Source organism: Schistocerca cancellata, chromosome 6, assembly GCF_023864275.1.
Source record: "Schistocerca cancellata isolate TAMUIC-IGC-003103 chromosome 6, iqSchCanc2.1, whole genome shotgun sequence".
In the NCBI taxonomy this organism is placed as follows: domain Eukaryota; kingdom Metazoa; phylum Arthropoda; class Insecta; order Orthoptera; family Acrididae; genus Schistocerca; species Schistocerca cancellata.
Genome location: NC_064631.1, coordinates 585298648 through 585312229, shown reverse-complemented (window position 1 = coordinate 585312229; position 13582 = coordinate 585298648).

The window sequence follows — 13582 nt, the reverse complement described above, 5'->3', positions numbered from 1 at the left end:
ATTGAAATGTGCTGGTTTGTTATAAAAAATGGTAATAATTAGAGGTATAAAAACGCATGATGTTCGAATAGTATGATGTTGGTTGAATTTTATTAAGTGCGACTTGACCACATGATACCGCCATTAATTAACTTCTAGCTTAATTATGTCCAAATTACATTTCAGGATGGTTTTTCTTTGTAAGTAATGTTCAACCGCATGTGCTCACCATCAACTGTGTAGACTGACCCTGTCGAAAGTATGTTTTCGTGTGATCTTTCTTACATGGTAGGGTTGTATAAGTCAGTGTGATAGAAGGTATAACAATTTTGTGTGAGAATTTCAACAAGTTTTCTGTGATTTCCTTGCAAGTAGTGTCCCCCGCATGTACCCGCCATTTGTCGTGTGGTACGTTTGCGTAGTGAAAGTGAATTGCTTAAGTGATTTCCTTTGCAGTCAGAGTTCGCTTCAACGATTCGATTAAGAATTTTATCAGTTTTAGCATCCGTAATAGATATACGACCATGTGTTCTCGCCATTTATGTTCGTTTATCTGTTTGGTATTATTTGTATGATTAATGTAGAACTTCTTGCATGAAGTGTCTGTTTATCAAGATCTGAGGTTAATTACTACAGCCGCACATAACAACGTCAAATAGATTCGGTATCATTCAATCCACTCTCACCACCCCCCTCTCCATGTTAGTGTCGCACATGCCCGCACCTAACAAAGAATCAGCTGTAGACCTCCCTGTTGTGTGTTGCTAGTTAACCGGAAGAATATTCTGTACCATTTAACATCAACTGCCCCTGTCTACGTGGAATATCGGATTATGTAACCTGCGGAACAGTTAGTCCATGTTTGTTTTGCAAATTTCCTACATAAGCATGGAGATAATAGCTTTGCTTAACTTCCTCGTGGTATCACGCAGTTCTGGGGGCAGACTTAACCTCGCACTAGTCTCATGAGAGTGTGTGTAGATGGTGTGCTTTGGCTATTGATGAATGTAGTAACCAGATGCCGTTGCTGAAGCTCGTGTGACAGTGTAGTTTATTCGGTAGTAGACCAAAATTTAACTACATAGAATTCATTACCACTGATGAGATTCAACCCGTTTGCCATTTAATGTAAATCTTTTTTACCTGCTAATTTCGAAATAAATGTGAATTTTATAAAGAAAGTCCTTTTTCGCTGCCACTCTCCCAAAAAGTATTAACCTTGAGAGAATAACTGAATTCAATAATAATTTCCGTTTTTACAAGGAAATCAAAGAGTGTAGGAAGATAAAAGAATTAATTCAAGATTATGAAAGGAAGAGGTATTCATTTACTACTCTGGATGCTCCCTGGTAGATTGCCACACTTTTGTTATCTGTTGCATTCTTAATGTATTTAAGGATCAGTTTGAATTAGGATTATACTGAGCTGTGTATTTAAAGGACCTTTCCATGAGAGTAAATTCAAGACGAGCTTAACCGTGGAAAGTAGCGATCAATATGACACGGAGCACGTCTGTCACTGAATAAAATTCAAGCATAAATATATAAGAAACAGGCGATATGCTTTCATTATGCGGGTGCCTTACTGCGTGTTCGTCCATTGCTTGGTGCAGTGGTCGAGGATATCTCCTTTTTTTATTATTATTATTACAGCTGACATGGTATTAGTGGCAGAAAGTGAGCGGACAGTGAAAAACATGCTGAAAGATCTGAATGAAGCTTGTATGGAATATGGGATGCAAATAAACACAGCAAAAACAATGAGTATGGTCACCAGTACAAGACGCAGACTGTCCAATATTAAAATAGGACGATCTACCATTAGCCAAGTAAGTGCATTTAAATATCTTGGAAGCATAATAACTGAAGGGTCACCAGGAGGTGAAAACTCAAATTTCCATAGCGAAGGAGGCATTCAACAGAAAGAGGAGACTCTTATTTGGCAAATTAGTTCAAGGTCTAAGGAAAATGCTTGGCAAATGTTTTGTCTGGAGTGTGGCACTATATGGGGCAGAAACATGGACGCTGAGACGAGAGGATGAAAAAAAGGTTAGAAGCATTTGAGATGTGGATGTGGAGGAGAATGGAGAGAATAAGCTGGATGGAAAGAGTTGGTAATGAAAGAGAATTGGAAAGGGTTGGTGATAGCGTTACGGAGATGTTTAGCAAACTCAAGTGGCAGACTCTGCAAGAGAGGCGCTCTGCTGTCCAGGTTTGGGAAAGGGTGCGTTTCTGAATGAGGTATCGAATATATTGCTTCCTCCTATTTATATCTCCCGAGGAAATCACGAATGTAAAATTAGAGTGATTCGAGCGCGCACGGAGGCTTTCCGGCAGTCGCTCTTCCCGCGAACCATACGCGACTGGAACAGGAAAGGGAGGTAATGACAGTGGCACGTAAAGTGCCCTCCGCCACACACCGTTGGATGGCTTGCGGAGTATAAATGTAGATGTAGATGTAGAGAAGATGTCTGAAAGTTGTAAGAGAAAGGAAAAAGAACTGGTTGGGACATTCATTGAGAAGTGAGTGCTTGCTAGCAGATGCTTTGGAAGGATTGATTTGTGGGAGTAGACTGAGACGAAGAAGGAGATACAAGATGATAGACGACATAAAGGGAAGAGGAAAATATGCAGACCTGAAGAGGATGGCAGAAGACCGGACAGCCTGGAGGACTACCATGTGAAAACCTGCCTTTTGGCAGAACACTGATGATGAAGATGATTACAGCACCGTCACGAAAAAGTAATCTGCCATTTCGGCTAATGATTATACAGTTTTAATTTATCACATATGCCATTTTGAAATATTCACTACTGAAAAAGTAGTATAAATCCTTTTCAATAGTGACGATGAAAATCTGGCTAGCAGCAGCTTTCATAGAGCTGTATAGGAAGCCATTCTTACCATGCGTGAATGGAAATATATGGTACAATGAAAAATATTCTCTGACAGGTACGTCATAGTGTTTGACAGAGTGTAGATGTAAAAGTAAATGCGTTATAGTGAGAGATTGAACAGTTCAGCTACGTTGCTCTCTGAAGCAACAGATGTTGCTTTCATTTGGCGCACAAAGCATCTTGTATCCATCAAGGATTCTTCGTGCCTTTCATGTACCCAGGAAGCATCGTAATATCGTACCTTTGTTACTTGCCGACAATGTGTTACTATGCCAAACTCTTCTCTTAAATCTATGAAGAGAAAAAATATCCGGCTTTGAGCTGCAATAACAAGCTAGCGGGCGACTGAAACCTTGTCTTCTTGTGATAGGCTGTAGCAGCTGCCTTTTCAGACAAGTCTGAAATAGGGTTTATAAGAAGAGCTAAAACTCGAAGATTGAAACATTTTACTTTGTTTGGCTAGGGTGAGCCGCATTTTTTAGAGGCCTAACATAAAAATTTCCTGGAAATATTAGTTGAGTAGCACAAAAATCGTGACTGGGGCCCTGAAACACGCACCCGAGTATGTGAATAATGTTCTGGCACTATGGGAGTAACTCAGCTCCAAAGAATACCAATTGTTAAAACGTATAATAAATGAATTTCATAATACCACTGATTTTAACGTTCTTCTTTTTGAATAGGATTGCTTTTTGGTACGGTAGTGGGCATATGTATGGGACAACAATATATTGGATTGTGTCCGAAGTTTGTTCGCTTTGCTCGCGGTTTCCCGCCTGCAAACCCTGCACCCGCTGTGGCCCCCAGGGTAACACAGTTGCCAAACCGCCCTTACTCCATAGACGTCGAGAAAGGTTCTATTGTGTTGGCAGAAGAGCCAACACCGTGTTACGAAAGGAGGCCGAAATGCACGCGTTTATCTCACGCAGGCTGGCGTGAGGAGGGAGAACTATACTGACGTGAAGTCTGGAACATGACAAGGAATTAGAATTCAGAAAGTGGACTTAATTAGTTTGATACTTAACTTTAATACATTAATGATGAACGTCGCTCTTGGCGGTGCATGTTCACAATATTATCTGTTCAGAATAGTAACTGAATATGGCGCCTTGCTAGGTCGTAGCAAATGACGTAGCTGAAGGCTATGCTAAACTGTCGTCTCTGCAAATGAGAACGTATGTAGACAGTGAAACATCGCTAGCAAAGTCGGCTGTACAACTGGGGCGAGTGCTATGGAGTCTCTCTAGACTAGACCTGCCGTGTGGCGGCGCTCGGTCTGCAATCACTGATAGTGGCGACACGCGGGTCCGACGTATACTACAGACCGCGGCCGAGTTAAAGGCTACCACGTAGCAAGTGTGGTGTCTGGCGGTGACACCACAGGTTCTGCTATGCGCCTGGTGGGATTGCAAACACGCCCTGTATTACAAACGTCTTCCGAATGAGGCTATCACTTCCAAGAAATACTTTTCCAGTTGGATCGTCTCAAGTAAGCCATTGATGAGAAACGAGCGGATTTGGGACACGATGTCGTCTTTCACCACGACGACGCCAGATCTCATACTTATATGCTGACCCGTCAAAAGCTGTGTTCTTTTGGGTGGGATATGTTACCCCAACCGCTGTATTGGCCAGACATTGTCTCTTCCGACTCTTATCTATTCCGTTCCCTGAAAAATTTCCTGAATGACAAACGCCTCACCTAGAAGGACTGCAGAATGAACCTGGAAGAAATTGGAAATTTGTATGTAGTAAGGTCTTATGGGACGAAACTGCTCAGGTCATCAGTCCCTAAGATTACACACTACTTAATCTGACTTAAACTAACTTACGGTAAGGACAACACACACACCCATGGCCGAGGGAGGACTCGAACTTTCGACTGGGGAAGCCGCGCGGACCGTGACAAGGCGCCTGAGACCACGCGGCTACCCCACGCGGCGAACCTCGAATTGTTCATCAACCTGAAAACCCGCGCATTTTGGAAGAATGGCATTTAGAACCTTCCAGAGAAATAGCAATATAGTATCGACATAATAGTGTATACTGTAGGAAATAAATAACTTGTTTACAAAACTGATCGGCCTTATTTCGTTATACTGTGCACGACTTGTGTGAGGTGTGTAAGCAGACAGGCTGGCAACCACTCTGTCGTAGCTGTGATGTGGGGAGGTGTGTTCGCAGGAGTTCTTTGTGATTGCAGTACAACGAAAAGCAAACGAACTTATGAGACAACCCAATATTTAGGTCAGGCGGCTGCGCGAAACTGATTTGTTTCTGACTGAATGTTGTGTGACTTGCGTGGCTTTTTGATGACGAAGTTTTCTCGGGTTAGCAGCGGATTCAAGGGGTCGTTCTGCGGCAACGTTTCAACAAGTTTCCTACTTGTCATCTTCAGGTGAAGATGTCAAGCAGGAAACTTGTTGAAAAGTTGCCGCAGAACGATGCCTTGACTCGGCCGATGACTCAAGAAGACTACATCATCGAGACTCGCTGAGAAAGTCAAAATTCGTATACTGTGAGACTTTTGCTTTTTTTTGTGCAGATGTTGTTTATTATTACAGGGTCATAGCCATTGTTATACGCGTTGTCTTAATTATATTCCTTTCATTTCACTGATATATGAGACTCACATGTACGTTTTGTATTCAGTGTAGCGTTGCTCCAAAACACGGTATTTTATGTTGGCTTGGATGACATGGTGAGTTTCCAATGCTGACATCTGCGATGGTAGGTTTTCTATAGATCCTAAAGTGATTTTCATGGTCACTAATACAAATTTTAAGATAAAGAAATGTGAAATTTGTTTTGACGAAAGCATGAAAGACTTGTAATGATGAATTGTATCAATTCGGAACTGGTAACGGTACTTTCTGAATAAAGTAAGCTAATCCAGTTTATTGCTGGTTGCTGCTGTATACTGTCAACAAGCTGTCTCTCAGATACGGCTGAAATTCATTGCAATTTTTTATAAGGAGAAAGGTCAGTGAATAAAACTGCTCACATAAGGTGGATCGCACCTGCTGTTTCTTTCGATACCAATGATCTTCACAGTGCAATGGGGATGGAAGGAGCTGCCTGTAGATTAGGAAGGCGTGCTTACTGTTGTACAGCAGCGGGTGCAGTCGTGCAGGCGTGGGGCTACCTGTGTACATGCGGGCTGCCGCTGCCCACCTCAGCTCTCCCCCCTCCCATCTTCTTGCAGGTAGCGGCTGGCACGTCGCGCACTTCCGCAGGATGCGCCGGCTGCCTGTCGCCGTGTCCTGCTGGCTTCGCATACCACGACACACCGGCCAGCTAGCGGCTAGCTGCTGGCCTACAGTCCTATAGTCGGCCCCAGAAGGAGTTGCTGGCATCTCCCTGTGTCACCTGCTAAGCTACGTGTGAGCGCTGTGGGTGCGTGTGTGCGTGCGCGCGTGCGAGCCGGGGAGAGAGAGAGAGAGAGAAAGAAAGAAAGAAAGAGAAAGAGATGGAGAGACAGGAGGAAGGGGGGCAGAGAGAGTTAGTGGGAGAGAGAGTATGGGGGGGGGGGGGGCGAGAGTGAGCAAGAGAGAGAGATTCAGACGGACATACAGACAGGTAGAGAGACAGACATACAAAGAGAAAGAGGGGAGGTGGGGGGAGGCAGAGCGTCGTCCTCTGTCAGGAGAGTCTGCAGCGGAAGCTTCAGTTTCTTTTTATACTACGATAGCCTGAAATTTAAAATTCAAGCTCAAATGGTTTTCAATGACACAATTCGCTGATGACATTGCTCTTCTGAGTGTAAGTGAAGAAGAATCACATGATCTGTTGAATGGAATGAACAGTCTAACGAATACACAAGATGGACTGAAACTAAATCGAAGAAAGACGAAAGGAATGAGAAGCAACAGAAATGAAAACAGTGAGAAACTTAACATCAAGATTGAAGGTTGCGAAGTGGATGAAAATAAAGGATTCTGCTACCGAGGAAGCAAAATAACCAATGACGGACGGACCAAAGAAGACACCAAAACACAGACCAACACTGGCAAAAAGGGCATCCCTGGCCAAGAGAAGTTTACTAGTACCAAACATAGGCCTTAATTTGAGAAAGAAATTTCTGAGAATGTGCATTTGGATCACAGCATTGCGTGGTAGTGAAACATGGACTGTGGGAAAACCGGAAGAGAAGAATCGAAGCATTTGGGGTGTGGTGCTACAGACGAATGTGGAATATTAGGTGGACTGATAAGGTAAGGAATGAGGAGAATCTGCTCAGAATCGGAGAGGAAAGGAAAATGTGGAAAAAACTGTCAAGGAAAAGTGACAGGACGACAAGACATTTGTTAAGACATCAGGAAATGAGTTCCATTGTACTACAGGGAGCGGTAGGGGGCAAAAACTGTAGAGGAATACAGAGATTAGAATACATCCAACCAATAATTGAGGACGTAGCTTGCAAGTGCTACGCCGAGATGAAGAGGTTGGCACAGGAGAGGAATTTGATCTAGGCCGAATCAAACCAGTGAGATGACTCATGACTCAAAAAAAAAAAGTCTAAGATTAAACATTCTCAGTAGTTCTGCAGTCGACAGACATCGTTATACTCTTACTGTCTCTAATGTCTTAAGTTACACAATTTTGTATTAAAGAGTTTGTATCACAGTACAGCGTCGCCATATGGGCATATTAAATAATATAATATGTTAAACACATCATAGCGAAAAGTATTACGTGTGGCACATGATTATCATTTTTAGTAGTGTTACGATGAAAATGTGATAAATGCTGTTTATGTGTGAATAACTGAGACAGAATTTTTGTTATCTAGGCAAGAATAAACAGTACTTCTTCTTTGGATGTTGCCGAAAGTAGACGCTTATTATCTACGCTTTCGTATACAGGTCTGTAATGTGAGAAATAAGAATATTATATATATACTCTCCTGGAAATGGAAAAAAGAACACATTGACACTGGTGTGTCAGACCCACCATACTTGCTCCGCACACTGCGAGAGGGCTGTACAAGCAATGATCACACGCACGGCACAGCGGACACACCAGGAACCGCGGTGTTGGCCGTCGAATGGCGCTAGCTGCGCAGCATTTGTGCACCGCCGCCGTCAGTGTCAGCCAGTTTGCCGTGGCATACGGAGCTCCATCGCAGTCTTTAACACTGGTAGCATGCCGCGACAGCGTGGACGTGAACCGTATGTGCAGTTGACGGACTTTGAGCGAGGGCGTATAGTGGGCATGCGGGAGGCCGGGTGGACGTACCGCCGAATTGCTCAACACGTGGGGCGTGAGGTCTCCACAGTACATCGATGTTGTCGCCAGTGGTCGGCGGAAGGTGCACGTGCCCGTCGACCTGGGACCGGACCGCAGCGACGCACGGATGCACGCCAAGACCGTACGATCCTACGCAGTGCCGTAGGGGACCGCACCGCCACTTCCCAGCAAATTAGGGACACTGTTGCTCCTGGGGTATCGGCGAGGACCATTCGCAACCGTCTCCATGAAGCTGGGCTACGGTCCCGCACACCGTTAGGCCGTCTTCCGCTCACGCCCCAACATCGTGCAGCCCGCCTCCAGTGGTGTCGCGACAGGCGTGAATGGAGGGACGAATGGAGACGTGTCGTCTTCAGCGATGAGAGTCGCTTCTGCCTTGGTGCCAACGATGGTCGTATGCGTGTTTGGCACCGTGCAGGTGAGCGCCACAATCAGGACTGCATACGACCGAGGCACACAGGGCCAACACCCGGCATCATGGTGTGGGGAGCGATCTCCTACACTGGCCGTACACCACTGGTGATCGTCGAGGGGACACTGAATAGTGCACGGCACATCCAAACCGTCATCGAACCCATCGTTCTACCATTCCTAGACCGGCAAGGGAACGTGCTGTTCCAACAGGACAATGCACGTCCGCATGTATCCCGTGCCACCCAACGTGCTCTAGAAGGTTTAAGTCAACTACCCTGGCCAGCAAGATCTCCGGATCTGTCCCCCAATGAGCATGTTCGGGACTGGATGAAGCGTCGTCTCACGCGGTCTGCACGTCCAGCACGAACGCTGGTCCAACTGAGGCGCCAGGTGGAAATGGCATGGCAAGCCGTTCCACAGGACTACATCCAGCATCTCTACGATCGTCTCAATGGGAGAATAGCAGCCTGCATTGCTGCGAAAGGTGGATATACACTGTACTAGTGCCGACATTGTGCATGCTCTTTTGCCTGTGTCTATGTGCCTGTGGTTCTGTCAGTGTGATCATGTGATGTATCTGACCCCAGGAATGTGTCAATAAAGTTTCCTCTTCCTGGGACAATGAATTCACGGTGTTCTTATTTCAAATTCCAGGAGTGTATATTAAGCATTAGTTTTGTGGCAACAATTCGTAACTTAATTTCTGTCGACTTCGATTCTTAGGCTGTTTTAGAGGTAAATGGACAGGCTGATTCCAAAAATGTAATTAGTTTTTTCCTATCACGTCAAGTTTTGTTTCTACAGTTGTTGCGCATGCGATTACGCTTGTTTGTTACAGAAAGCAGTGCTGCACTCTGTCGGCGAACCTTAAACCAGTGACGACTGGAGGGGATAGTGATGTCGCGCGACAGATTTAGATTCATATTATCTACATTAATGTGGTCAGTTAAGCATGAGACGCTGTAGTAAACAAGTGTACTTGTCGCTCTGATATAGTGAAGCCGGTTTCTGACGTGTAGTGTAAGAATTTGTATTTACACAAGATTAGCAGTATTTACTTCTTATTTATATATAAACGAAGAAGTTTCTTTATGTCTGCCGCTGGTAGTTCGTGTCGTAAGTGCTTAAACAGCCCCGATTCGTTTTGTTATATATGTGGCAGTTTTACCATTCCCAGTCAACGGAAAAACATCAGTAATTTTGTCAGGGAAGCCTATTTTGCTAATTTTAAAGTTAAAATTGGCGACCAAGATACATCATGCGCCCCTCACAAAGTCTGAAACCAGTGTGTGGAGGGTATGAGAATGTGGACAAAAGGAACACGCGATAAACTTCCGTTTGGTATACCAATGATTTGGCGAGAACCCAAAGACCACTCCAGTGATTGTTACTTTTGTATAGTAAAAACGTCCCGATATAACAAAAAAATATAAAATAGATTACCCTACTTTAAAGACAGCTATACGCCCTGTGACCCATTCAGCTGAAATTCCAGTCTCTTTGGAAATACAAGAAGATGTGTCGGGCAAAGATCGAAGTGACCGCACCGACGAAGATTTTAAGGGTGACATTGATTCTCTTCGTAATGGATTTAATCATCATGAGTTAAATGACTTGGTACGGGATTTGGGACTATCCAAAAAAGCATCAGAACTTCTAACATCAAGACTGCATGAAAAAAAACTTGTTAGAAAAAGGAGCTAAAATCATCTACTTCCGATCGAGAGAAAGTGATTTTCTGTAGTTCTTTCGGAGTGCTGATGGTTCTGTATATTGCAACAACATACCTGGTTTAATGAAGGAATTGGGAATTTCAGACTATAACGCAACTGAATGGCGATTGTTTATAGATAGCTCAAAACGTAGCTTGAAGTGTGTTCTCCTCCACAATGGAAATTTATACGGTTCAGTCCCAATAGGCCATTCAGTTTTCTTGCATGAAAAATACAAAGACATAAAGAAGGTCATTGACGTGTTGCAATTTAGCTTGCACCAATGGATCATCTGTGTTGACCTTAAAATGGTTATTTTCCTTCTTGGCCAGCAATGCGAATATGCCAAGTATCCGTGTTTTCTGTGTATGTGGGACAGCACAGCTCGTGAGAAGCATTGGGTGCAGTCAAAGTGGCCGATAAGATCTGACCTGAAACCTGGTGTTCCAAAAAAAAATCATCCACTTGTCGACAAAACATTATATTTCCGCCTTTGCATATAAAACTAGGTCTCAGAAGCAATTTGTTAGAGCTCTGTCAACTGAAGGGGACTGTTTTAAGTATATCATTTCGGCATTTCCTAGCTTGTCATATGAGAAGATGAAGGTTGGTGTCTTTGATGGCCAAAGATTTGGCAACTTATTAAAGATGAACGTTTCATAGAAACAATGATCGAACTTGAAAAGAATACTTGGTTGGCATTCAAAAGTACCGTCAAGGACTTTATAGGAAATACACGAGCCCAGAATTACGTCGAAATTGTTCAACAACTCATAGGGAACTTTAAAAAGCTTGGCTGTAACATGATTATCAAACTGCATTTCTTACATAGTCACCTTGCTAACTTTCCAGAAAATCTTGGTGCTGTTAGCCATGAACAGGGTGAGCGATTCCACCAAGATGGAAGTAAGGTATCAAGGTAGATGGGATGTCGGTATGATGGCTGACCGATTTTCCGAACAAGGAAGAGGAAGATTGTTTTGTACAACGCATCAATCAGCAACTGTTAAAAAACGACGAGAAATCTCGGGTATATTTCAGGTTGAACATAGCTCAGTTCAGCTGTGTCCTTCATCTCTTTAAAGAAGTTATCAAGAGGGATTCCCTCCCTGATATCTATACCCTATAAGTCCAAGTGCAAATCTAGCTTTAACAACGGAGTACGTAAAAGTAAAAATCTTCCTAACTGTATTACTGATTTTTTAATAATGTGGACAATATAAAATTGAAAATAGTATAATATAAAAATCAGAAATAAGTACTCATTGTAATACTAAAGCAGTTGGTGAGCTTACATTTCAGTCTGTTTGTAATCAGACTGTGCAATGGCAGTGTTATGCAGAATTAGTAGCGTTGGAGTTGTTCAGGGTGAGTAAGTACTCCATGAGGAACGACGCATGGGAATTTAAAAGCTGAATGAAGTATGATTTTCTGAATCGAGAATTATCTGCACAGTTTTTATTTTGGCTTCCTTGACCAAATTATGACTCAGTTTCTCTCTCTCTCTCTCTCTCTCTCTCTCTTCTCTCTCTCTCTCTCTCTCTCTCTTTTTTTTTTTTTTTTTTTACACTGCTATCGATACTCTCTTTGAATTTCGCTTATTCTCTCCAAGAAGTTCAAATGGCTCTGAGCAATATGGGACTCAACTGCTGAGGTCATTAGTCCCATAGAACTTAGAACTAGTTAAACCTAACTAACCTAAGGACATCACATACATCCATGCCCGATGCAGGATTCGAACCTGCGACCGTAGCGGTCTCGCGGATCCAGACTGCAGCGCCAGAACCGCGCGGCCACTTCGGCCGGCTCTCCAAGAAGTATCTTTCGCGGTTTGTCCTAGTATAGTGGTAAGGATTCGTTGAGGATGCAAGGAAATTTTGAAAGCATTTCCGCCACCATGAGTAGTACTTTTCCCTTGCACATGCTCACTTGTTCTTCTTTTGGGCTGCGTGTGTACTGTTCCCCAAGCAGCCACAGCCGCTCGCTGCCCTAACTTCAGCTGCAGATAGCTGACCCACCTTGGGACACAGCCCGGTGTAATAGCGTTTGTGTGGCAGTCGTCCAACGGCAGACGCATGCATCAGACGCTGCATGGCAATCCCACCTTAACGCCGACTGACTTAGACTATGTGATCAAAAGTATCCGGACACCTGGCTGAAAATGACTTACAGGTTCGTGGCCCCCTCCATCGGTAATGCTGGAATTCAGTATGGTGGTGGCCCTCCCTTCGCCTTGATGACAGCCTCCACTCTCCTAGGCATACGTTCAATCAGGTGCTGGAAGCTTTCTTGGGCAATGGCAGCCCATTCTTCACGGAGTGCTGCACTGAGGAGAGGTATCGATGTCGGTCGGTGAGGCCTGGCACGAAGTCGGCGTTACCAAAACATCTGAAAGGTGTTCTATAGGATACAGGTCAGGACTCTGTGCAGGCCAGTCCATTACAGGGATGTTATTGTTGTGTAACCACTCTGCCACAGGCTGTGCATTATGGACAGGTGCTCGATCGTGTTGAAAGATGCAATCGCCATCCCCGAATTGCTCTCCAACAGTGGGAAGCAAGAAGATGCTTAAAGCATCAATGTAGGCCTCTGCTGTGATAGTGCTACGCAAAACAACTAGAGGTGCAAGCCCCCTCCATGAAAAACACAACCATACCATAACTCCACCGCTTCAGAATTTTACTGTTGGCACTACACACGCTGGCAGATGACGTTCATCGGGCATTCACCATACCCATACCCTGCCATCGGATCGCCACATTGTGTACCGTGATACGTCACTCCACACAACGTTTTTCCACTGTTCAATCGTCCAATGTTTACGCTCCTTACACCAAGCGATGCGTCGTTTGGCATTTACCGGCGTGATGTGTGGCTTCAGAGCAGTCGCTCGACCTTGAAATCCAAGTTTTCTCACCTCCCACCTAACTGTCATAGTACTTGCAGTGGATCCTGATGCAGTTTGGAATTCCTGTGTGATGGTCTGGATAGATGTCTGCCTATTACACATTACGACCCTCTTCAACTGTCGGAGCGCTGCGCGGGCTAGCCGGCGGGCTATGGCGTCTTGTCACGGTCCGCGCGGCTCCCTCCGTCGGAGGTTCGAGTCCTCTCTCGGGCATGGGTGTGTGTGTGTTGTCCTTAGCGTGAGTTAGTTTAAGTTAGATTAAGTAGTGCGTACGCTTAGGGACCGATGACCTCAGCAGTTTGGTCCCGTAAGATCTTACTGCTTATTTCCAACTGTCGGCGCTCTCTGTCAGTCAAGAGATGGGGTCGGCCTGTACGCTTTTGTGCTGTGTGTGTCCATTCAGGTTTCCATTTCACTATCAC